The 22,932-nt window shown below is 43.6% G+C and overlaps 1 long non-coding RNA gene across 1 annotated transcript; it reads left to right on the forward strand.

Annotated features, from left to right (window-relative positions):
- Positions 1–790: 790 nt before the first annotated feature.
- On the forward strand, positions 791–2,521 carry LOC144318675 (uncharacterized). Its single transcript, XR_013384731.1, has 2 exons — positions 791–1,800; positions 2,162–2,521. It is a non-coding gene; the product is annotated as an uncharacterized LOC144318675 (long non-coding RNA).
- Positions 2,522–22,932: the final 20,411 nt, after the last annotated feature.

The raw sequence follows: 22,932 nt of genomic DNA on the forward strand, positions 1-22,932 counted from the left end.
GGAGGGCGCGCGGGCGGCCGGGGCCGGGGAGCTCGTCCATGCGGCGGGACCGGCGGCGCCGCGGGCCGGGCGGCTCCTCCTCGCGCGCCCCGCCCCGCGCCGCCCCGCCCCGCCCCGCCCCCGAGCGCCGCCGCCGCCTGTTGCCGCCGCGGCCGCCGCCGCCGCCTGGCTCCGGGGGGGCCCCGCGAGGTGCGCCTGGCTCCCGAAGGGGACGCCGCCGCGCCGCCGCCGAGCCGCCGCTGCGCCCGCTCCCTCCCCTCCCCCTCCCCTCCCCTCCGCGCCGACCCCCTCCCTCCCCCCTCCCCTCCCCCTCCCTCCCCCCTCCCCTCCTCCCCCTACCCTCCCCTCCGCGCCCTTCCCCTCCCCTCCCTCCACTCCCGGGGCGCGCGCCCGCCTAAGCCCCGCGGCCCCTCGCGGCCCCTCCAGGTGCCCGCCCACCGCGCGGCCGCGCGCCCCGCTCCCCCGCGCCCCTGCGCTGCCCGGGCCCTAGCCGCCCGCCGCCTCGCCCCTCCCGCGGCCCCACGGCCCCGCTGCGCACCGCCGCGTCCTCCGCGAACCCCCGCCCGGCTGAGGCTGCTTCCGGGGAACCGGCCCCCGGGCCCCACCAGCCCCTGGCCAGCCCCCCGCCCCGGGACCCGCGAAGCCACGGCCCAGCGCCGGGCTTGTGTCCCCGCCACCGTCGCCCCGCACCCAGCGAGCGGCGGCCTCCTCGCCCTGCAGGCACCCCCGGGGCGCGGCCGGGGCGCGGGTGTCAGCGGGTCGGGGCGGGCGAGGAGGGGATGGGGTGCGCTGCGGGCCGGGAGGGAGGGCGGGAAAGGCCAGGTGGGCGCCCTGGGGCGGAGGCCAGCCCCCTGCCCGCACCCTGAGCCCCCCGCGGCTACAGGCCGCCGCCCGGAGCGCTCTAAGCGGAGTGGCTCCCGTGTCCCCGAGAAGCCCACGGACTCAGGGGCGCTCGGGAGTCTCGCACCTGGGGGCTGGGGACGCTGGGTCAGTAGAGGCCCTCGGGACTTCGCTCCTGGAGCGAACAGTTCTCGCGGACTCTAGCCGTCGGGAGCAATCGAGGGCCAAGTTTCTGGCTGGGGTTGGCGACAGCAGCCGGGTCTTTTCCCAAGCGCCAGGTTTCCTGTCGGTGGGAACCTATGAGGAAAATGAGAGGGGATATTCACCTCCCCCGCGAAGTCCGTCCTGGGAGGACCCCCGACTTCAGGGCCTGCTGCTGGCCTAGAGGTAGGGTTGGCCGCGCTCTGGCTGTGAAGCTGGGAGACCGTCCAGCCAGCAGCCCGCATCTCCGTTGCTGGATTTGGGCCTACAGATAACAACTTCATGCCCTTTCAACCTTAACTGTTTCTTCAAACTGTTGTGGTCATCTTGAACGCAATTTGTTTCTAGACATTTTAGCAACTCCACGGGCACCCAAGAGCCAAACCCAAGGCTTTAAAATGCATCTTCTACTGTCTCATTCAAATCATTTACAAAAGAAGAAATGTTGTCTGGACTACTCCCTCGCCCGTTGTACCTTAGCTGACAATTCCACCGCAAGTAACTGCAGTTTGTGGTCACTGTTTCCAACCACCACTTGCAACCAAGGCTCTCTAGGGCAGAGACTAAGTCTTACCCAATTTATATCCCTAGAAACCACAAAGTGCCTGATAAATATAGGAGCTCAGTGTGTTTGCCGACTTGAATTCCCCAACAAGTGATTCTTTGCATTTCTATCTGCTCTGGAGTGTTGGCATTTCTGCTTTCTGAACCTAGGACCACTGGGATTCCCGGATAAAGACTGAGGGGAAGCAGCTCACAGTATGTACTACTCGGTTAGATCCCGCCTCTGCCTTTTCTGGGTACAAGCACTTATGTTCTCTACTGTCCTTTTACCTTTCACTTCGCCTCTAGTTTACTGCTAGCCACTGCAGACGTTGGCATATGTCGCAAGATGGAAAAAGTAGGCGACCATGTAAAACACGGTCACAAAACTGAACATTGTTTTTGAGCTGGTGATTAGGGTAGCAGTATAATCCATCATTCACATATTTAAAGCTAAGAATAAGCCGGCTTGCTGCAGGTTTGGCTCATAGAAAGGCAAAGGCCCTATTTTTAAAGACCAAATGTTTCATGCACTTCTGTGTCTGACCTAGAAAGTGATTTATTTCTCCATTTGCAGGAATTAGTACTGGAATTAATATTAATCAATGGCAAGGAAGACTAGAACAGAGGATGGTCCTGTCTGTGATGGATGGTCCTGTGAAGTATCTTTCCTTCAGAAATGACTCTTTCCATTCCTCTCATGTATTTGCCTTGTCTGGAAGACTGATGATGAGCTTCTTAGGACAGCTTTATACTTTATATTCGAAGCCCAGAGAAGTTTAGCAGTTTGTTCAAGCCCACACAGCTGGTTAGTGGCAGAGCTAGGCCTAAAATCTTGGACCATTTCCAAATCCACTGTTCATTTTACTGTATCACAGTGTGAAACTCTTATGTTGTTCACTGTGAGTGCTTAATAAATATGAGATTTCTAACAGCAGCCCATTTGCTTCTGATTGCTGACTAGTTCAATTCATATTTATTTTAATGGAAAACCACTGCCTTCTAACAGCTAGTCTGTTGTTTATAAGAAATGAGTTGGTGGGCGAATTCCAGCCCTGTTGGGCAGCAGAACCCATCATAACAAATCAATGTCCAAAATGGCACTTCAGGAGGAACACATACCATTTATTTAGTACCCCCCAGTGGAGTAGCTCAAAGTAATTTGAAAATGTCTCATTAATCCTCATGACACCCCTGTGGGATAATAATAATATTATTGTAATGTTTAAGCGTAGAACTGTGGCAAAGCCAACAGCTTCTTTGAGCATGTGCACATTTTCCTCATATTTCAAGTCCTCAAATATTAGAGCCTAAGTAAAACCACCAGATTTGCAAACAGCAAGAGTAAATCTTGGTTTGAGCTTTCTGTGGTGCTCTGGACATAGCCTGAATTTCTTACTGATCACAACAGCTAGTACTAGAAGTAGCTCACCAATGATTTACCAGATGGTTAGCAACTTCTGGAACAGGTACAGAAGTGTGTGAGACTGGGACAAGGCAGGTCTAGAGATTCCCACTAGTTTCAATGATAGATAAATGAGTAAAAAAAACCCCACCTACCATGTGCGAGGCATTGTTCTAGGTGCTGTGGGAGTATGGGCTTTGACCATAGACCTTGCCCTCAATAGACTTGCGTGGAGTTGGGAAGATAGGAAGGATACAAGTCCGTGAAAATGTTTACAATGGCATCAGTTAACAAAACAGGCGATAGTACCAGAAATGTCACAAGATGCCCTGAGACTATCTGCTGTTTTCTAGCCAAGCTGCTACCTGCTGTTTCTCAATCGTACTAACCTGGTTCCTACCTCAGGGACTTTGTACTTTTTTCTGCCTTCTGCCTGAAACATACCTCTCCCAGAGTCTCGCATGGCTTTGTCCATCACTTTAGGTGTCCACTTAAAATATCCCTTCATCAGAGATAACTTCAAGGACCACAACCACCTGATTTCAGAGTTCCCCTTTCTCTCTCCCCTTGGTAACTTTCTGACCTCTTACCTGCTTTCTTTTTTCCTTACTCTGCTTATTTACTTGAAATTACATTTTACATTTTTTTGGTTTCTTGTTTACTATGTCCTGTGCAAAAACATAAACTCCCCGATGGCAGCATTTTGACAGGATTTTGGACCAAAATCTAGACTACTACCTGGCACGTAAGAGATGCTTAATCAGTATGTGTTGAATGGTGGAAAGAAAAGGCTCGGAGTAAACGTACAAGGCATATTAAGGTACAGTGAGTGAAGCAGTTTGCTGGGGGGTTTGGGGGGTTTATTTTGGAGAGGTATTGTATCCAGAACCAGCGAGAGTGTGCAGATATGCATGTCGTTTTTTAAAGCATCCCTTCCTCTTTCTCTACTTCCCTCCTCTCCGCCCTCCCAGATGGGTCTGTCCTGCACTCCGGAATTTTATTCTAAACTGCTCCCTTAAAAATAAATAAATAAATAAAATAAATAAATAAACTAACTGCTCCCTTGAATATTCTTCCTGAAGAGACCCCAAACTTCATATTTATTACACTGAACTCACTATCTTTCTCTCCAGTGTTGCTTCTCTTCCTGTGTTTCGTATTTCGTGGCGAATACGAAGTCATCGGGAATCACTCCCCTGCCCCCCACACCCAGTAGGTCACTAAGCACTTTGTGTTCTCTCTGCAAGCCTCTCCTCTCCTCGCTGCCACTGCCCCAGTTCAGGCTGTCATGACCATGTCATAAAGCTCGCAGTCTCTCTTTCATGTACTTCACTCTCCAGGAGGTAGCTGAGTTATTTCTGTGAAACACAGATTTGACCACATTGCTCTCTAGGGCTGCCATGCTGCTCGAACCCCGGTGGCTGACTTGACCTTCTGGCAGCAGCTTCTGTGTTCTTTCCACACCACTTACTGGTCCCTCGACATGCCACCCACTGGCACACTGTTATGCCTCTGCCCATGCTGGACACTCATGCTCTAGCCCACTGGACACCCCTCTACCTTTTTCCCAACCCTCCAGGACTGTCAGCCATGAGTACCACTGCCAAGGAAACTCAATAAAACTTGGCTGTAAATGAATTCATGACTCTCTTTCTCATCAGAATCCTACGGCATTTTGTTCAGAGGTCCATAAGAGGGCTTTGCTGTACTATATTTAGTGGGAATGATACGGACTGTTTCCCTATGAGAGTGTGAACTCCTTAACAATAATAACTAACATACTGAGCAGTGAGCACACTGCACTAAACCAGGACTGTGCTAAGCATTTTACGTGCAGTAACTTCCAGCCCACCTACCAACCTGCAGGCAGGTGACATTACTACTATACTACTTCACACCTGGAGAAACAGAGCAGGGTGGGAAAAGTCACTCCTGCAAGGTCCCGCAGGATTAGGACTTGGAGGAACCAGGATTCAAACTGAGAAGTCCACATTCTCAAGAATGTGACCACCTCTGCTGGGGTTAGAGGGCTTGCCTCATTCATCTGTGCATTTCCAGTCTCCAATATCGTACCGGTATATGATAAATGATTTTTGAATAGCATAATTGAAGAAAACCAATTATGAAGCATGGGTGCTTGTTCACTAAAAACTGACAGGTAGATGTCAGTCCTGTACCTCAACACAAAGAGTATCAGTGGGCTTTCCTGTATTTGTACCATTTTTTAAGAAGATGCTGGATAAAGGGAGGCGATTATTGCAGAAATAAAAGCAGATACAGATCCTGCCTGGGGTTAAGATGGCTCTCAGAATGAACCAGTGGTCTAGTCTGTGTTCTCACATGGCAGGATGATTTTCAGGAGAAAAAAAAATTCTATTCAGAGAAGCCTGCAATTCTGTCAGCAGGGACGGCAGCCAAAGAGGTACGAGTATTATGTCGGGTCAAGCATGTAAATGAGTCCCATGTTCCTTCTTGAGCTTCTTTGCAGGAGAGAGTACAGACACTGGAATACCTGCATGGCCTTTGCTGGTTCTGGTTATTTATTGAAAAACCGGGCACAGTCACACCTCTAATCATAGATAAGATGTGCAATTAATGATGAGACAAGCAGTAGAGCCCTCTGGTAGGCATCAACTGTTTGTTTGCAGACAGAAATCTTAACATTTGTAGAAACGATTGACTGGTTTTTAGATCAACAGTCCGAAACATATTAACTTTCTTTTAGCAAGATGTACATTACAAATAATACTTTCACCATGTTTTCTCTCTAAGTCGATGTGATGAAGAATGTTTAAAAAGTATCTAGAAAATTCCTTTTATTTCTTCATGTTTCTTCTGTGAGGTACTTGTTGTGAGGCTATGGGTGAACCACAATATAAAATCAATTTCTAGAGATGAAAGGAGCTATTTTTTGTCACATGACTGAGTTGATATTAATGTGAACTGTTGAACATAAATTAACATGAAACTGTGAAACTTTAGCAGACATTTATAGGAGTCTATTGAAATACTGTAAGGCCAAGGGTAACTTTCTTTTTTTTTTAATTTATTTTTTATTGGTGTTCAATTTACCAACATACAGAATAACCCCCAGTGCCCGTCACCCATTCACTCCCACCCCCCGCCCTCCTCCCCTTCTACCACTCCTAGTTCGTTTCCCAGAGTTAGCAGTCTTTACGTTCTGTCTCCCTTTCTGATATTTCCCACACATTTCTTCTCCCTTCCCTTATGTTCCCTTTCACTATTATTTATATTCCCCAAATGAATGAGAACATATAATGTTTGTCCTTCTCCGATTGACTTACTTCACTCAGCATAATACCCTCCAGTTCCATCCATGTTGAAGCAAATGGTGGATATTTGTCATTTCTAATAGCTGAGTAATATTCCATTGTATACATAAACCACATCTTCTTTATCCATTCATCTTCCGATGGACACCGAGGCTCCTTCCACAGCTTGGCTATTGTGGCCATTGCTGCTATAAACATCGGGGTGCAGGTGTCCCGGCGTTTCATTGCATCTGTATCTTTGGGGTAAATCCCCAACAGTGCAATTGCTGGGTCGTAGGGCAGGTCTATTTTTAACTCTTTGAGGAACCTCCACACAGTTTTCCAGAGTGGCTGCACCAGTTCACATTCCCACCAACAGTGTAAGAGGGTTCCCTTTTCTCCACATCCTCTCCAACATTTGTGGTTTCCTGCCTTGTTAATTTTCCCCATTCTCACTGGTGTGAGGTGGTATCTCATTGTGGTTTTGATTTGTATTTCCCTGATGGCAAGTGATGCAGAGCATTTTCTCATGTGCATGTTGGCCATGTCTATGTCTCCCTCTGTGAGATTTCTCTTCATGTCTTTTGCCCATTTCATGATTGGATTGTTTGTTTCTTTGGTGTTGAGTTTAATAAGTTCTTTATAGATCTTGGAAACTAGCCCTTTATCTGATACGTCATTTGCAAAGATCTTCTCCCATTCTGTAGGTTGTCTTTTAGTTTTGTTGACTGTATCCTTTGCTGTGCAAAAGCTTCTTATCTTGATGAAGTCCCAATAGTTCATTTTTGCTTTTGTTTCTTTTGCCTTCGTGGATGTATCTTGCAAGAAGTTACTGTGGCTGAGTTCAAAAAGGGTGTTGCCTGTATTCTTCTCTAGGATTTTGATAGAATCTTGTCTCACATTTAGATCTTTCATCCATTTTTAGTTTATCTTTGTGTATGGTGAAAGAGAGTGGTCTAGTTTCATTCTTCTGCATGTGGATATCCAATTTTCCCAGCACCATTTATTGAAGAGACTGTCTTTCTTCCAATGGATAGTCTTTCCTCCTTTATCGAATATTAGTTGACCATAAAGTTCAGGGTCCACTTCTGGGTTCTCTATTCTGTTCCATTGATCTATGTGTCTGTTTTTGTGCCAGTACCACACTGTCTTGATGACCACAGCTTTGTAGTACAACCTGAAATCTGGCATTGTGATGCCCACAGATATGGTTTTCTTTTTTAAAATTCCCCTGGCTATTCGGGGTCTTTTCTGATTCCAGACAAATCTTTTTTTTTTTTTTTTTTAATTGATTCCAGACAAATCTTAAAATAATTTGTTCTAACTCTCTGAAGAAAGTCCATGGTATTTTGATAGGGATTGCATTAAACGTGTATATTGCCCTGGGTAACATTGACATTTTCACAATATTAATTCTGCCAATCCATGAGCATGGAATATTTTTCCATCTCTTTGTGTCTTCCTCAATTTCTTTCAGAAGTGTTCTATAGTTTTTAGGGTATAGATCCTTTACCCTACCCTCTTTGGTTAGGTTTATTCCTAGGTATCTTATGCTTTTGGGTGCAATTGTAAATGGGATTGACTCCTTAATTTCTCTTTCTTCAGTCTCATTGTTAGTGTATAGAAATGCCACTGATTTCTGGGCATTGATTTTGTATCCTGCCATGCTACCAAATTGCTGTATGAGTTCTAGTAATCTTGGGGTGGAGACTTTTGGGTTTTCTATGTAGAGTTTCATGTCATCGGCGAAGAGGGAGAGTTTGACTTCTTCTTTGCCAATTTGAATGCCTTTAATGTTTTTTTGTTGTCTGATTGCTGAGGCTAGGACTTCCAGTACTATGTTGAATAGTAGTGGTGAGAGTGGACATCCCTGTCTTGTTCCTGATCTTAGGGGAAAGGCTCCCAGTGCTTCCCCATTGAGAATGATATTTGCTGTGGGCTTTTTGTAGATGGCTTTTAAGATGTTGAGGAATGTTCCCTCTATCCCTACACTCTGAAGAGTTTTGATCAGAAATAGATGCTGTATTTTGTCAAATGCTTTCTCTGCATCTAATGAGAGGATCATATGGTTCTTGGTTTTTCTCTTGCTGATATGATGAATCACATTGATTGTTTTATGGGTGTTGAACCAGCCTTGTGTCCCAGGGATAAATCCTACTTGGTCATGGTGAATAATTTTCTTAATGTACTTTTGGATCCTATTGGCCAGTATCTTGTTGAGAATTTTTGCATCCATGTTCATCAGGGATATTGGTCTGTAATTCTCCTTTTTGGTTGGGTCTTTGTCTGGTTTTGGAATTAAGGAGATGCTGGCCTCATAGAACGAATTTGGAAGTACTCCATCTCTTTCTATCTTTCCAAACAGCTTTAGGAGAATAGGTATGGTTTCTTCTTTAAACGTTTGATAGAATTCCCCTGGGAAGCCATCTGGCCCTGGACTCTAGTGTCTTGGGAGGTTTTTGATGACTGCTTCTATTTCCTCCCTGGTTATTGGCCTGTTCAGGTTTTCTATTTCTTCCTGTTCCAGTTTTGGTAGTTTGTGGCTTTCCAGGAATACGTCCATTTCTTCTAGATTGCCTAATTTATTGGTGTATAGCTGTTCATAATATGTTTTTAAAATCGTTTGTATTTCCTTGGTGTTGGGTGTGATCTCTCCTTTCACATTCATGATTTTATTAATTTGAGTCTTCTCTCTCTTCTTTTTAATAAGGCTGGCTAATGGTTTATCTATCTTATTAATTCTTTCAAAGAACCAACTCCTGGTTCTGTTGATCTGTTCCACAGTTTTTCTGGTCTCGATTTCGTTGAGTTCTGCTCGAATCTTTATTAACTCTCGTCTTCTCCTGGGTGTAGGATATATCTGCTGTTTTTTCTCTAGCTCCTTTATGTGTAAGGTTAGCTTTTGTATTTGAGTTCTTTCCAGTTTTTGAATGGATGCTTGTATTGCGATGTATTTCCCCCTTAGGACTGCTTTTGCTGCATCCCAAAGATTTTGAATGGTTGTATCTTCATTCTCATTAGTTTCCATGAATCTTTTTAATTCTTCCTTAATTTCCTGGTTGACCCTTTCATCTTTTAGCAGGATGGTTCTTAACCTCCACGTGTTTGAGGTCCTTCCAAACTTCTTGTTGTGATTTAGTTCTAATTTCAAGGCATTATGGTCTGAGAATATGCAGGGGACGATCCCAATCTTTTGGTATCAGTTCAGACCCGATTTGTGACCCAGTATGTGGTCTATTCTGGAGAAAGTTCCATGTGCACTTGAGAAGAATGTGTATTCAGTTGAGTTTGGATGTAAAGTTCTGTAGATATCTGTGAAATCCATCTGGTCCAGTGTATCATTTAAAGCTCTTGTTTCTTTGGAGATGTTGTGCTTAGAAGACCTATCGAGTATAGAAAGAGCTAGATTGAAGTCACCAAGTATAAGTGTATTATTATCTAAGTATTTCTTCACTTTGGTTATTAATTGATTCATATATTTGGCAGCTCCCACAGTCGGGGCATATATATTGAGGATTGTTAAGTCCTCTTGTTGGATAGATCCTTTAAGTATGAGATAGTGTCCCTCTTCATCTCTCACTACAGTCTTCGGGGTAAATTTTAGTTTATCTGATATAAGGACGGCTACCCCTGCTTTCTTTTGAGGACCATTCGAATGGTAAATGGTTCTCCAACCTTTTATTTTCAGGCTGTAGGTGTCCTTCTGTCTAAAATGAGTCTCTTGTAGACAGCAAATAGATGGGTCCTGTTTTTTTATCCAGTCTGAAACCCTGCGCCTTTTGATGGGGTCATTAAGCCCGTTCACGTTCAGAGTTACTATTGAGAGATATGAGTTTAGTGTCATCATGATATCTATTCAGTCCTTGTTTTTGTGGATTGTTCCACTGAACTTCTTCTTAAAGGGGAATTTTAAGAGTCCCCCTTAAAATTTCTTGCAGAGCTGGTTTGGAGGTCACATATTCTTTCAGTTCCTGCTTGTCTTGGAAGCTCTTTATCTCTCCTTCCATTCTGAATGAGAGCCTTGCTGGATAAAGTATTCTTGGTTGCATGTTCTTCTCATTTAGGACCCTGAATATATCCTGCCAACCCTTTCTGGCCTGCCAGGTCTCTGTGGAGAGGTCTGCTGTTACCCTAATACTCCTCCCCATAAAAGTCAGGGATTTCTTGTCTCTTGCTGCTTTAAGGATCTTCTCTTTATCTTTGGAATTTGCAAGCTTCACTATTAAATGTTGAGGTGTTGAACGGTTTTTATTGATTTTAGGGGTGGAATCTATTTCCTGGATCTGAATGCCTGTTTCCCTTCCCAGATTAGGAAAGTTTTCAGCTAGAATTTGTTCAAATACATATTCTGGCCCTCTGGCCCTTTCTGCGTCCTCGGGAACACCAATTAAACGTAGGTTTTTCTTCCTCAGGCTGTCGTTTATTTCCCTTAATCTATCTTCATGGTCTTTTAATTGTTTGTCTATTTTTTCCTCAGTTTCCCTCTTTGCCATCAACTTGTCTTATGTTTCACTCACTCGTTCTTCCACCTCGTTAACCCTCGTCGTTAGGACTTCATTTGGATTGCATCTCATTCAATTGATTTTTAATTTCTGCCTGATTAGCTCTAAATTCTGCAGTCATGAAGTCTCTTGAGTCCTTTATGCTTTTTTCTAGAGCCACCAGTAGCTGTATAATAGTGCTTCTGAATTGGCTTTCTGACATTGAATTGTAATCCAGATTTTGTAACTCTGTGGGAGAGAGGACTGTTTCTGATTCTTTCTTTTGAGGTGAGGTTTTCCTTCTAGGCATTTTGCTCAGTGCAGAGTGGCCAAAAAGCTAGTTGTATTGGGAAAAAGAGAAAAAGAGAGGAGAGAAAGAAGGAAAGAAAAGAGAAAGAGAAAAAAAAGGGAAGAAAAAAGAAAAAAAGAAGAAAAAGAGAAAGAAAAAGAAAGAAAGGGAAAAGAAAGGGTGGTGGAAGCAAATAAAAAAGCAAAACAAAACAAAACAAAAAACAACAACCACCGGGGAGTATCTTCTGCTTCTGTATACTTTAAGTCCCTTGACTTCCTCTGGAACTTGTCCGTCTAGCTGGTCTTCTGGGGGAGGGGCCTGTTGTGCTGATTTTCAGGTGTTAGCACTTGGGGGAGCTGCTCTGCCCCCTGCCTGGTGCAGGGCTCAGTGGGGGTTGTTTACCCCGTGAAGCCCCAGGAGGAACAGCCCCAGTGGCGGGGCCAGCTCTGGAAACCTGTATTCAGCTCCCACAGTAACTACGGAGCTCTCCTCTGCAGGGCCTGGAGGCTCCGGGGTGGGGCCGCTGATCTGCTCAGCTGGGCAGGAGCGTCCTCGCTGTCCTGGGCCCTCCTGGCCTCTGCCTGTCCCGGGGGGAGGCTGGATCCTGGCTGTGTCCCGGCGCCCAGTGCTCTCGGGCCTGCGCTGTTGGATTCGCACTCCCGGCCGTGCAGCCCCCTCCGCGGAGCCGCCGCCCGAGCCCCTCCGAGCTGCTCCCGGAGCCGTGCAGCCCCCTCCGCACGGAGCCTCTTCCTCCGTCCGAGCCCCCCGAGCTGCTCCGGGTCCCGCCGTGCGCGCTCCAGCCCTTAGGGAGCTCGGCACACGATCCTGGGTGCGCAGTTGCTCTGTTACTGTCTCAGGGAATCCGAGGGCATCCCCGCCCTCCTGGGTCCTGCTCCACCTCCCTGCGAGCCCCTTTCCGCCCGGGAAGGTCGGTGCAGCTCCTGCTTCTCCGGGACGGGGCTCTCCTGTCCTGGGGACACTTGCCCCCGCCTCAGCCTGGCGCCTCGTGGGGCCCCTCCCCCTTGGAGGCCTTTTGTTTCTTTATTTCTTTTTCCCCGTTTCCCTACCTTGATAGAAGCGTGAACTCTTCTCACTGTAGCATTCCAGGTGTTCTCTCTTTAAATCTCAGGCTGAATTCATAGATTTTCAGGGTAATTAGAAGGTTTTCTAGGTAATTTGGTAGGGACAGGTGATTTGGTGACCCTACTCTTCCACCATCTTGCCCCTCCTCCCAAGGGTAACTTTCGATGGAGGTTTTTTTGTATTGTTGGTCTGGTGAAAATGAAAACATAATTTATTCACCTATAGACCAAATGTTACAGTGTTATTACTTTGTCACTAGGTTTTGCAATCATGTGGACATAGTAACTCAACATGTCTGTAGAAAAGCATTACAATTTTATTGAGTTTTACATGGTAATGATGTTAATGAAAGTATATAAAGACCCACAATGAGCCAGTTAATACTGAGTCGTATAATGACAAAAGAATATGAATGCGATTCTTTGGGGGTTTCACCATACCTAAGACAAAATGCAATGGATACATTACTTGGTTGTAAAATTAATGCAAATAAAACTAAACCATGTTGTGAGGTGTCCCTCGCCGACCCAAACACAGCTACAAGTATTGAAAATCTTTATTTATAGTTTCCACTCAGGATAACTCAGTTCTTGAGCCAATTCTAACCAAACTTATTGGAATATATTAGGAAATCTCATCCTTACCCACACACAGTGTGATAGGTCTAGAATCTATCTTGTTTTCCTAAGCCCTGGGTGCCTGGGATGGGCCTCTCATTACCTATAAAGCTTCAGGCTGGCTCTGCACCCTTGCTCTTTTGCATGACAGCAGGACCAAGCCTCTACTTAGTTGGCTACTGTTCTCTCCAGTTTTTGAAGACTGAAGCCCTACCCTGAAACCCAACTGGCTTGTTTGAGATTCTCTATCTCTCTTTAGCCCTTAGTAGGTTCTCCAAAGGCTGAAACTTGCCATAGGCTGGAGTTCTTATTAGACCATATGGACCTCTTGGAGCTACAACAGTTTCTACCACTCACCTGACTACCAAGATTGCCATCACCTACCCTGTGGCCCTGCATCTTCTTCTAGTTTGGGCCCCATGAATAATGAGGCTTTCCCAGCTTGCACCCTGATTTCATTCTTTCCCCTAGAACTTTATTATTGTAGAAGTTGACCACCCTCTTTTGGGACTTGTCCTAAAGCTGAATTTATTCCCCTAGCTTCAGATCTCATCACTTCCAGCTTCCCTCTATATCTTTACCAGTCTACCATAGTCCTAGAATGCCTTATGACTGAGTTACTAGGTTGCTATGCAGAGCTGGAAATGCTAAAACAATTTCAACTGAAGTACATTGTTCATATAGTTCTTCAAATGAACTGGTGTATAATCAGATATGTCAGTTTATTTAAATATATGTTAAATAATGTTGGCAAATCGAACTCCAATAAAAAATATACAAAAAATAAATAAGTAAATCTGACAGAGAAATATACAAAGACAACTACAGACCAATATCATTGAATATTGTTATAAAATTTCAAAGTAGAATATTAACAAATAGAATCCAATACCATATTAATAAATTGATATGCTATTACCAAATGGGATTTATTCCAGAAACACAAATTTAGGTCATTATTAAGAAATCTATTAGTAGGGTGACTGGGTGATGGGCACTGAGGGGGGCACTTGATGGGATGAGCACTGGGTGTTATATGTTGGCAAACTGAACTCCAATAAAAAAATACATAAAAAAATTTAAAAATTACCCATCATAAAAAATATATGTTAAATATATATCAATTCAAGTAAATACAAATTTGGAATATAATATAATATAATATAATATAATATAATATAATATAATATAATATAGATAAATTGTCTTGATTTTCCACCCCCATCACACTCCATTTGAATTTAGGAATCCACCTGTAGAGTCCCATCCTCAACATGCATGTAAACAGCTCTTTTTTTTAATATATATATTCTTATTTAAGTTCGATTTGCCAACATATAGTATAACACCCAGTGCTCATCCCGTCAGGTGTCCTCCTCAGTGACTGTCACCCAGTCACCCCATCCCCCCACCCACCTCCCCTTCCACTACCCCTTGTTCGGTTCCCAGAGTTAGGAGTCTCATGGTTCGTCACCCACTCTAATTTTTCCCACTCATTTTCACATCAAAGCAAATGGTGGGTATTCATCTTTCTAATGGCTGAGGAATATTCCATTGTATACATAGACCATGTCTTCCTTATCCATTCATCTGTTGATGGGCACCGAGGCTCCTCCCCCAGTTTGGCTGTTGTGGACATTGCTGCTGTGAACATCGGGCCGGGGGGGCGGGGGGCAGATGGCGTTTCCTTGCATCTGTATCTTTGGGGTAAATCCCCAGCAGTGCAATTGCTGGGTCGTAGGGCAGGTCTATTTTTAACTCTTTGAGGAACCTCCACACAGTTTTCCAGAGTGGCTGCACCAGTTCACATTCCCACCAACAGTGCAGGAGGGTTCCCTTTTCTCCACATCCTCTCCAACATGTGTTGTTTCCTGCCTTGTTAATTTTCACCATTCTCACTGGTGTGAGGTGGGATCTCATGGTGGTTTTGATGTGTATTTCCCTGATGGCAACTTTCTGCCAAATGCTTTTATGTCAATGATTAGCCTTCAGAAAAAGCCTACTATTTGAGCATGTTTATCAGTTATGTTATTCAGAACCAGCTAATTTTAAGATGTGCTATGCTGTAGCAGAAGGGGATTCAGACTATCTGAAGTTAAAGTGCTCTGGGTGAATCCACTTCACCTCTGGCTCAGTTTCTCACCTGTAAAATGAAGAAGATAATATCTGAGCCACATGCTAGGAGAGTTAAGTGAGATTCTGTATGTGGAAAGTATTCAGTTACTGATCTTGCAAACAGTAGTGCTCAATTGTTCATTTATTCACACTTTCCACACCACACAAATGCATAAGAGGGGAGTGGGTGAGATACACTAAAATGTTCATACTTCTGATTGCAAAAGGCCACATGTGATACAAGTCTCTTATCTATTGTATCTCAAAATAAGACAGTCCTCTCACTTGGCTTTAATTAAATGTGGTCTGAGAGCACCCACATTTAGCAGGTCTTACAAAACTAGCCAGAGAACAAAGGCTTCCTTTAGAATCAGAACTCTGACATTTCCTGGTTATTAGTACTCTCATCTGTTTCTTCAACACTCAGTGCATGGCACTTAGTAGTCACTCAAAATATACTTCTTTAAGAAAGCTTTTTAAAAAAGACTAGCCTAACACATTCACTTCACAGGCAGAATAACGATGGTCTCAAGATACAAATAACTTCTATCTAAAGTCCAGTGTTTGGTTAGTGACAGAAACAGAAAAGAATCTAATGTTACTAATTTCCAGCCAAGTTCAATGGACTTTTCTTCCGTTTCAATTCACTCATTCATTTTGTTCCTCTTTCCTTTCCTTTCCATAATGCCTATACTTGCCACACATGGGGAATTGAAGATGAATGGGACATGTGCACCTGTCCTTCTGCATGCCGGTGACATCCTGCCTCACCTGACCTCTTTGGAGTCATCCTCAGTACTGCCGGTACGTATAGCACCTGCTGGACTCTTCTTTTCTTTTCTTTTTTTTCCCTTAGCTGACTTCTCTGCCCAGATCTTGGGTTCCCTTCCTTTTCTTTCACCCTTTTCATGCCTACAAACTTTGTGCAGCTTCCTGATTTATCTGTCAATCCATAAAGCAGGATTTCTTACCCAGAACCCCTCTCCTTAAATCCTGGAGCAAGCACGATGCCTAAATGGAGCTTGAGATCCTGTCCTTTTGGTGACACACCCCCTGCTGAAGAGAATACAATAACCTCTGCTTTTAACCACCACACTAGAGAGTCTGCACTTGGACAAAATCAATGCTACACAATTCTTAAACTCATTCCAATTGGAACAGCCACCTCAATAATACCGGTTTATTGAGACCTGGAGTAGGTCACAAACCCTAATTCTCATATACTGTTTGAACCCTTAAGTATCTACCTGCCTACCAAATTGTTGTCTGCCCAACCTCCTGTCCTTTCAACCTAGTTCTTAAGGCTTGAGTTCTGCCTCATTTTCCTTTTGTTAAAATTGGACTACCTCCCAACCAGCTCCTACCAGGCTTCTCCTTGAGAGACTAGAGCTGCTTCTGTGTCATCAACTGCTGCCTGAATCCTGCTCTCCAAAGGCCACCCTCCTAAACACCAGGGCCCCATTGCCTAGTTAATGTCAAGCTGCCTGGATTTACACTGCTACATCAACCCCATTATGAATACGCCTGGACATAGTTCTTCATGCCATGGATATGGCTGATCCCCCTTCCTCTGCAACCATGTTGAGGACATGCCCTATTAGGCCAGACCTTAGCAGGGCAACAGGCTGCAGAGATGGGCAGAGGGAACACTGCTTTCTTGCAAGAAGGAGAATAGAATGGTGAAAACTGAAGAGAGATTTAATTCCCAAATATCAATATCTGAGAGATGTAGGAAGAGAATGTGCTGTGGTAATACCTATTATTAATGGATATAAGTGCCCCTTTGTGCCTAGGAAACACTGGCTGCATAGCTAATGCACTGCTGAGTCCTCCTGACACCCTACTGTAAGCTTGATTTCTAAACAAATGGGCTAAAACTCAATTATCCCTAATTCTGAAGCACAAGAGCTCTGGACCCACCTCAGCATGAAGAATAGAGCCAAAGGTGACAACCAAAAAGAAAATTCCAGATGCTCACATTCAAATATGCAATCTGAGAGTGTTATAAGTGCATCCAAGCACTCTAGCGCTTGGTGAATGGTCCAGCTACATTATCAACCCCAGATACTGAGGAACTAAATAGCTCTTACTTTTTATAATGTTGTGTGCCTGAGTCAGAGGGAAAGCTGAGGGTATTTAGGATACCGGAATATTCCTTTTTGGGTCAGTTGTTACTTTTAATACAGTTGTTACTGTATCCAGATAGACTTTGGAGGTCAAAAAAGACTTAACTATAGATCATGTAAAATATACTGTAAATATATTATAAGTGGAGTCTTTTGAGTTTATTTTCTTAAGATAGTAGACATGGTAACAAAACTGGTAGCAAGGCCAAGAAACGTACATTTAGCATGCCAGGTTTTCTTAATTCACCCCATGAATGATATCTTGGTTCAGTAAAGCAACATGTTTAAGAAACTCCAAAACAGATTGGCTTTATAATCTCTCCATCTAGGTAATAGGAGCACGGGCATGTCTTCTTCATCATCACCTTCCTCAGTGTCCAGTATAGTGCCTTCTACATGGTAGACTGCCACAGATATTCATAGAAGGCTTAATGAATTATTCATTGCCTATATTGACCAAAGGGACTCACTGATAAATTTTTAACATAATTTTTTGCTGCTTAAATGCAGGCTTGGTCAGTCTGCAACCACTTATAAAATTTCCCCCCATTTTAACATACTTAAAATTTGCATTATGTCCCAAGTCTATGCAGTCTCTGAGACAGAGTGTGATGTGCCAGGTTCATGCTTATTTTACACCCAAACAGAACCCTCAGGAGAATAAGGTAATGGATTTAAGCCATACATTTCAATATGATGATAATTAAAAACAGACTGATAAATATTTTTAACCATTTTCCCTAGAGCTTTATCCTCACCCACCCTTCCCCAAGGCCTCATAGCAGCTTCAGTAAGATATTTACTAATTGAGATGCCCCTTATACACAGTATGAAATTTGCAAAAATGTAATAAAATCCATAGCACTCCTGTATAATACAGGGTAAGGGAAAGCAGGGCCCTTCTGCTCCAGGGTTAGAATATAAAGCAGTTCCAGTTGCTAAGATAGATTAATTCTTTAGAGTCAGAAAACAGTCTTCGGGCCACATCAGCCCAGTTTCTGCCAAATGACCAGAAAGATAAATGCATCATTCTTTGAGGACAGAAGACATGTTGGAAATCAGGTAACTTAATTTCAAATATAAAATATATCTAATTGATTTGCAATACTGTCCCTGGTGTGCTGCCCATTGAGGATGCAATATTCTGAGGTTTCTGGACCTGTGACACTGGCTAGAAAAAACGTCAGCTGCCACTTCTGCTTAGGGGAAAAGACGACATAGAAAAACATAAAGGACAATGATGCATGACCATTAACTCCTGTTGGCTGCTGCATTTTCTCAACCAGAGACTAGCAGCACACAAACATATTATGGGGCCGGTTTTGTCCTCAGCATCATCAACTAGTGTATGTGGAGTTTTCCGGCTCTGAATGGGAACCCTTACATACGGTTAAGAACAGAATTTAGATTAGGATATGAGCAGGCCAAAGAAGCTGTCTCTGGCAGGAGATAAATTTGTCTTTTAGCTTACCCTTATCTGGCATATGAAATAATATTACCAAGTAGTGATTTCTTTTCTTTTTTGTGGTTTGAGTTCGGTCATTTTTCCCCCCTAGAAACTGCATTAAGCTAAAGGAATGGAACTTCAATTAATATTACAATAATCCTCATTGCTGATAGTGCTTTTTAAGCTCATTGCCATTAAACTTCTGCATGATGTTTTAAAAGATGCTCAAGAGATTAAAAAATCCTGATTAAATATTTCCAGTTCTAATACAAATCTGTACAGCTTAAATGTATTAACATGATAACTGCCAAGAATAGCAACATCCACAATAAATATGTTGGATCACTGTAAATTGCTCTATTTATCTGATTTATTCTTCTAAATGTTGCCTCTGGCTCCAAAAACAAGACTATTGGAGAGTTCTGCCCTGATATAAAGGCTGTCAGAGATGATTTTGGCTAGCTGCATGAGGAACCGTTTATGCGTTCATTACACATCTGCCAAGTATTTAGCATAACAAATCTATATAAAATAGAATGTGAGAAGAGGCATATTGTTATAAAAGTAAAAATTAAGATCATACTTAAGCTAATGGTTGATTAAAATGTGACATTTGTTATGCTGCTTCCTGAAAGTCGAACAATCAGCAAAAAGTACTGATGCATTTTAGCATTTACAAGTTGTTGTTGTTGTTGTTTTTTCTTTTTTTTTTTTCATTTAAAAGTTGTGATGATGGCTTACGTGGATACTTGCTTTTTGAGAAAGGTTGAGGTTCTATCCTAGGAATGGGGAAACTGACCTGAACATTAGAGCTACCTTTGAGAGAATCAAAATCCTCAACTAGCTGTGTAAAATGTAAAAGATTAGAGATAATATACTCAAAGCATCAAAAGACTTCATACAATGCAGGGTTACATCTATCTGTGTATTTGTCTACAATATATTTATACATATATATGTTATATATAATACATATGCATGTGTATACATGCTATATTTAAATTTATGTATGTGTGTATATATACATATATACACACATACATGCTCTTTTAAAAGATTACTACTAATAATATTAATGCTTATTGTTTTCTACAGCTTTTAAATCATTTTTATACATGGTTCTGTTGGCTAAGTGTAATTATAGTATTCTATTTGTGGCACAAACCTTTCATAAAGATGTAGTAAGTATCTTATCTTCTGAGTTTACCCCAAAGCAGTGCAGAGCCTCAGTCCCCAGACATCAAACGGGACACAGCAAGCTGCCCCAGTTTTAGAGACAAAGGGCTTCTCTTTGATATTTGTAAGTTTCCATGGTTGCTCCAGCCTCGCTGCCGGAGCACCACACTTATTCTTTTGCATATATGTTTCTGATATTTCTACTCTGGAAATAATTAACTCCACTGCATTATCCTTTATGAAAAGGCACAGAGGCTGGACTGATTTGCATGCATTCTGAAACATTTCCTTATGGCTAAGTTTTAAAATGTTCTAGGTCCTCTTTATACTATACCACTATTAATTCATCCTCAAATATACACTGGGGATTATGTTCTAGGGCATTATTTGAACATCATCACCTCCAGTGGCATATTGTTTGTTGGTTTCCTGGGGTGTGTGTTTTTTTATAAGCCCAAATTTACTAAGCAATTTGTATATCATCTTCTTTTATCAAATCTCTTTTAAAAATACAGGGGATCCCTGGGTGGCTCAGCTGTTTAGTCCCTGCCTTCGGCTCAAGGTATGATCCTGGAGTCCCGGGATCGAGTCCCACATCGGGCTCCCTGCGTGGAGCCTACTTCTCCCTCTGCCTGGGTCTCTACCTCTCTCTCTCTCTGTGTCTCTCATGAATAAATAAATAAATAAAATCTTTAAAAAAAATAAAAAATACAGAAAACTGTAAACACAAGTATCTAAAACCCTCATTGCTAATATCCATAACATATTTTCATTTTACTATTGGTATAAATTGCTTCAAACAAAAAACAGAATTTTATATTATCAGCTTTGCCTACTATGATGGAATAAGGTATGATACGCTAATGCTTATGTTCTTGCTGTTGGCTTGTTTACAGGTTATTTCATTAGGTTGTCCTCTAATCCAAGCTTTTATAGTCTGAAGCATACTAAGTATATGTACAAGTAGAAGTCTGGAGGAGCTTTGGGATAACAGGAAATGCTCAGGACTCTAAGTCCAGAGACAAGGGTTTAAATCTTAGGTCCTGGGAGTCCTAAATCTCTCTGAGCCTCCAATTTCCTCATATGTTATAAGAGGATGATAACAGCCAGTTTATAGGGCTGATTGTGAGGATTGGATGAAATAAGACCTTTAAAGTACTTAGCACAATGCCTCTTATGTGTCTAATCTGACATGCCCTAGAAGTGTTTGCCCATTTTTGCTAGAAGTAAAATCACCTCTCACTTGAGAGGATGAACTGACTACCAGATATAGACAGCTGTGGATCAACAGTTTGGCCCTGGGTGAGTTTAATTCAGTTCGAGTCAATGAATAATAAGAGCTCACACAGTACTTTGTCCATGACTCACACATTTATCCTGTCCTAACTTCTATAGTGGCATCCCTGACTCCAGCGTCCCTGGATTTGCCGAGCTAAACCCTGTTCCGAAGCCTGGGTTGAAGAGCCACCTAACTGGCAGGAACTGATTGAGAAAACTTTTCATCCCATCTGAGTCCACTTCCACTCAAAGGGTGCTGGCTGCTGAGAACTATGCCATCAGAAGAACAAGAGAGATGATTTGACACTTAGGGCCTGTCTGGAGATATGAGATTCACATATTCATCAGGAAACCGGGTGAAGAAAATCATTAAGCATAGAAGTAAAATCGGAGCACCCTGCTGGGGGGGGGGGTGTGCCCTCTACAAACTGCCCATTCCAGCTAGTTAGTTCTGTCTTTCCCAAAGATGATGTGTTCCACATAGTCTATCACTGGGAAATAAGATCGATGTTTGCCCTGCCTGCCTTTTCCCTTGTCCATCAAGGCTTGCGGCCTCCTAAAAATGTGACAAACAGGGGAGAAGAGGGGTGAGAAGGAGAAATCAAAGAGGTCTCAGGAGGCTAGCTGGTGGGGGCTGGGAGAGAGGGCAAATTCCAGTTTCACACGAGGTTGACTCATTGCCAAGGAACCCACAATTGACAAGTGTGAGATACTGCTGAGGTTCTCAGTGGCAACTGTTGCTGGTTAGCAAAAGAGCAATGCTTTTGAAACCAGATTTGGAGAGCAGATTTTGTGAAAAATCTAGGATCTGCTGTCTCCCAGGACTTGGTTCTAATTTTGGTTTTGGGCTGTCCTCAATGCTCCCACCTCTCACGCATCCATTCTATTTGGGGGCTTATTGTGGAGGAAGCCAGCTAATGCTACAGCCAGAAAGAGGGGGGGAAAGTCCAAATATATATATTTTCTCTTTTTGAAACAGAAAACAAACTTCAAATTATCTGGGTTTTCTAAGTATGTTTACAGCTGTCCTTGGTCGCCAGCCGAGCTCATCAATCTGCTCAGCTCTGCCTCCTGGGAGTGGAGATTTCACTGACAATTTGTTTTTTCTCACTCACAGAAGTAAATCTTTCTCCAGCTCAGTGCTGATTCCCCACCTTGCACCCTCCTCAGACTCTGTTCTAATCCCCCTGCCTTCCCAGGCTTCCTGGGGCTAATGTGAGGACAAAGGAGGAATCCAGGAGTCTAACAAGAGGCAGCTTCTGATATCCACAGCTGTGCATCAGTGGGAGGGATGGCAGTGGGGGGCTGTCAGGGAGGGGTGACACCACTGTGCTCCCTGCAGGCATGGCTCCTCCCTTGAGCTTAGCATGCCTGCCTTGTGAGCTTGTGCTGGACCTTCTGGGGGCCCATCCCTTATTCTCAGAACCTCCCATGTTTGTTAGGGCTCCTAAGACCTTTAGGAGTGAGCTCTGAGGCAGGGGTGAGCCTGAGACCCCCTACAGCAGGACAGCTACAGTCCCAGTTTAGTTCTAGGGACAAACTAGTTGTGTAGGACAATAGACTGATTTCCCCTGCCCCAAGCCTTTGGGAGCTCTGGCTCCTTTCAGCATGTTGATATATGCTGGGTTAGGTTCCAGGGATTCCTTGCCTGCCCAATGGAACGTGTTCCATCTTAAGGCCAAGGAGAAAAGGTGGTTGGTGGAATTGTTTGCAATGGCATTTTCCAGACCATGTGATTGCTCTGTGAGTTAGATTAAAGATTAAAGATAGCCCTGCTCTGTGGATCTAAAGTGACATACATGACTCTTCTCTGCTTGCTGAATTGCTGCAAGCAGAGTTCCCCTCCTAACTCCTCATCTTTTCAAGGATCTAAGGACTCCTTTCCTGATCAGGACATAATCTGGGGCTTCATTCTGGATTTCTCTCTGTCTTTATCTCTGGAGCCATGAGCATCTTGGCTTGGAATTGAAGTTGTAGCTGGGCATCAGTACTTGACTGGGCTTTCCCCATGTTCTGCAGTGTGCATCTTGTTTTGGCCGGGTTTGGAGGTTTTCCA

The sequence above is a fragment of the Canis aureus genome, chromosome 8 (assembly GCF_053574225.1).
Source record: "Canis aureus isolate CA01 chromosome 8, VMU_Caureus_v.1.0, whole genome shotgun sequence".
NCBI classification, from domain to species: domain Eukaryota; kingdom Metazoa; phylum Chordata; class Mammalia; order Carnivora; family Canidae; genus Canis; species Canis aureus.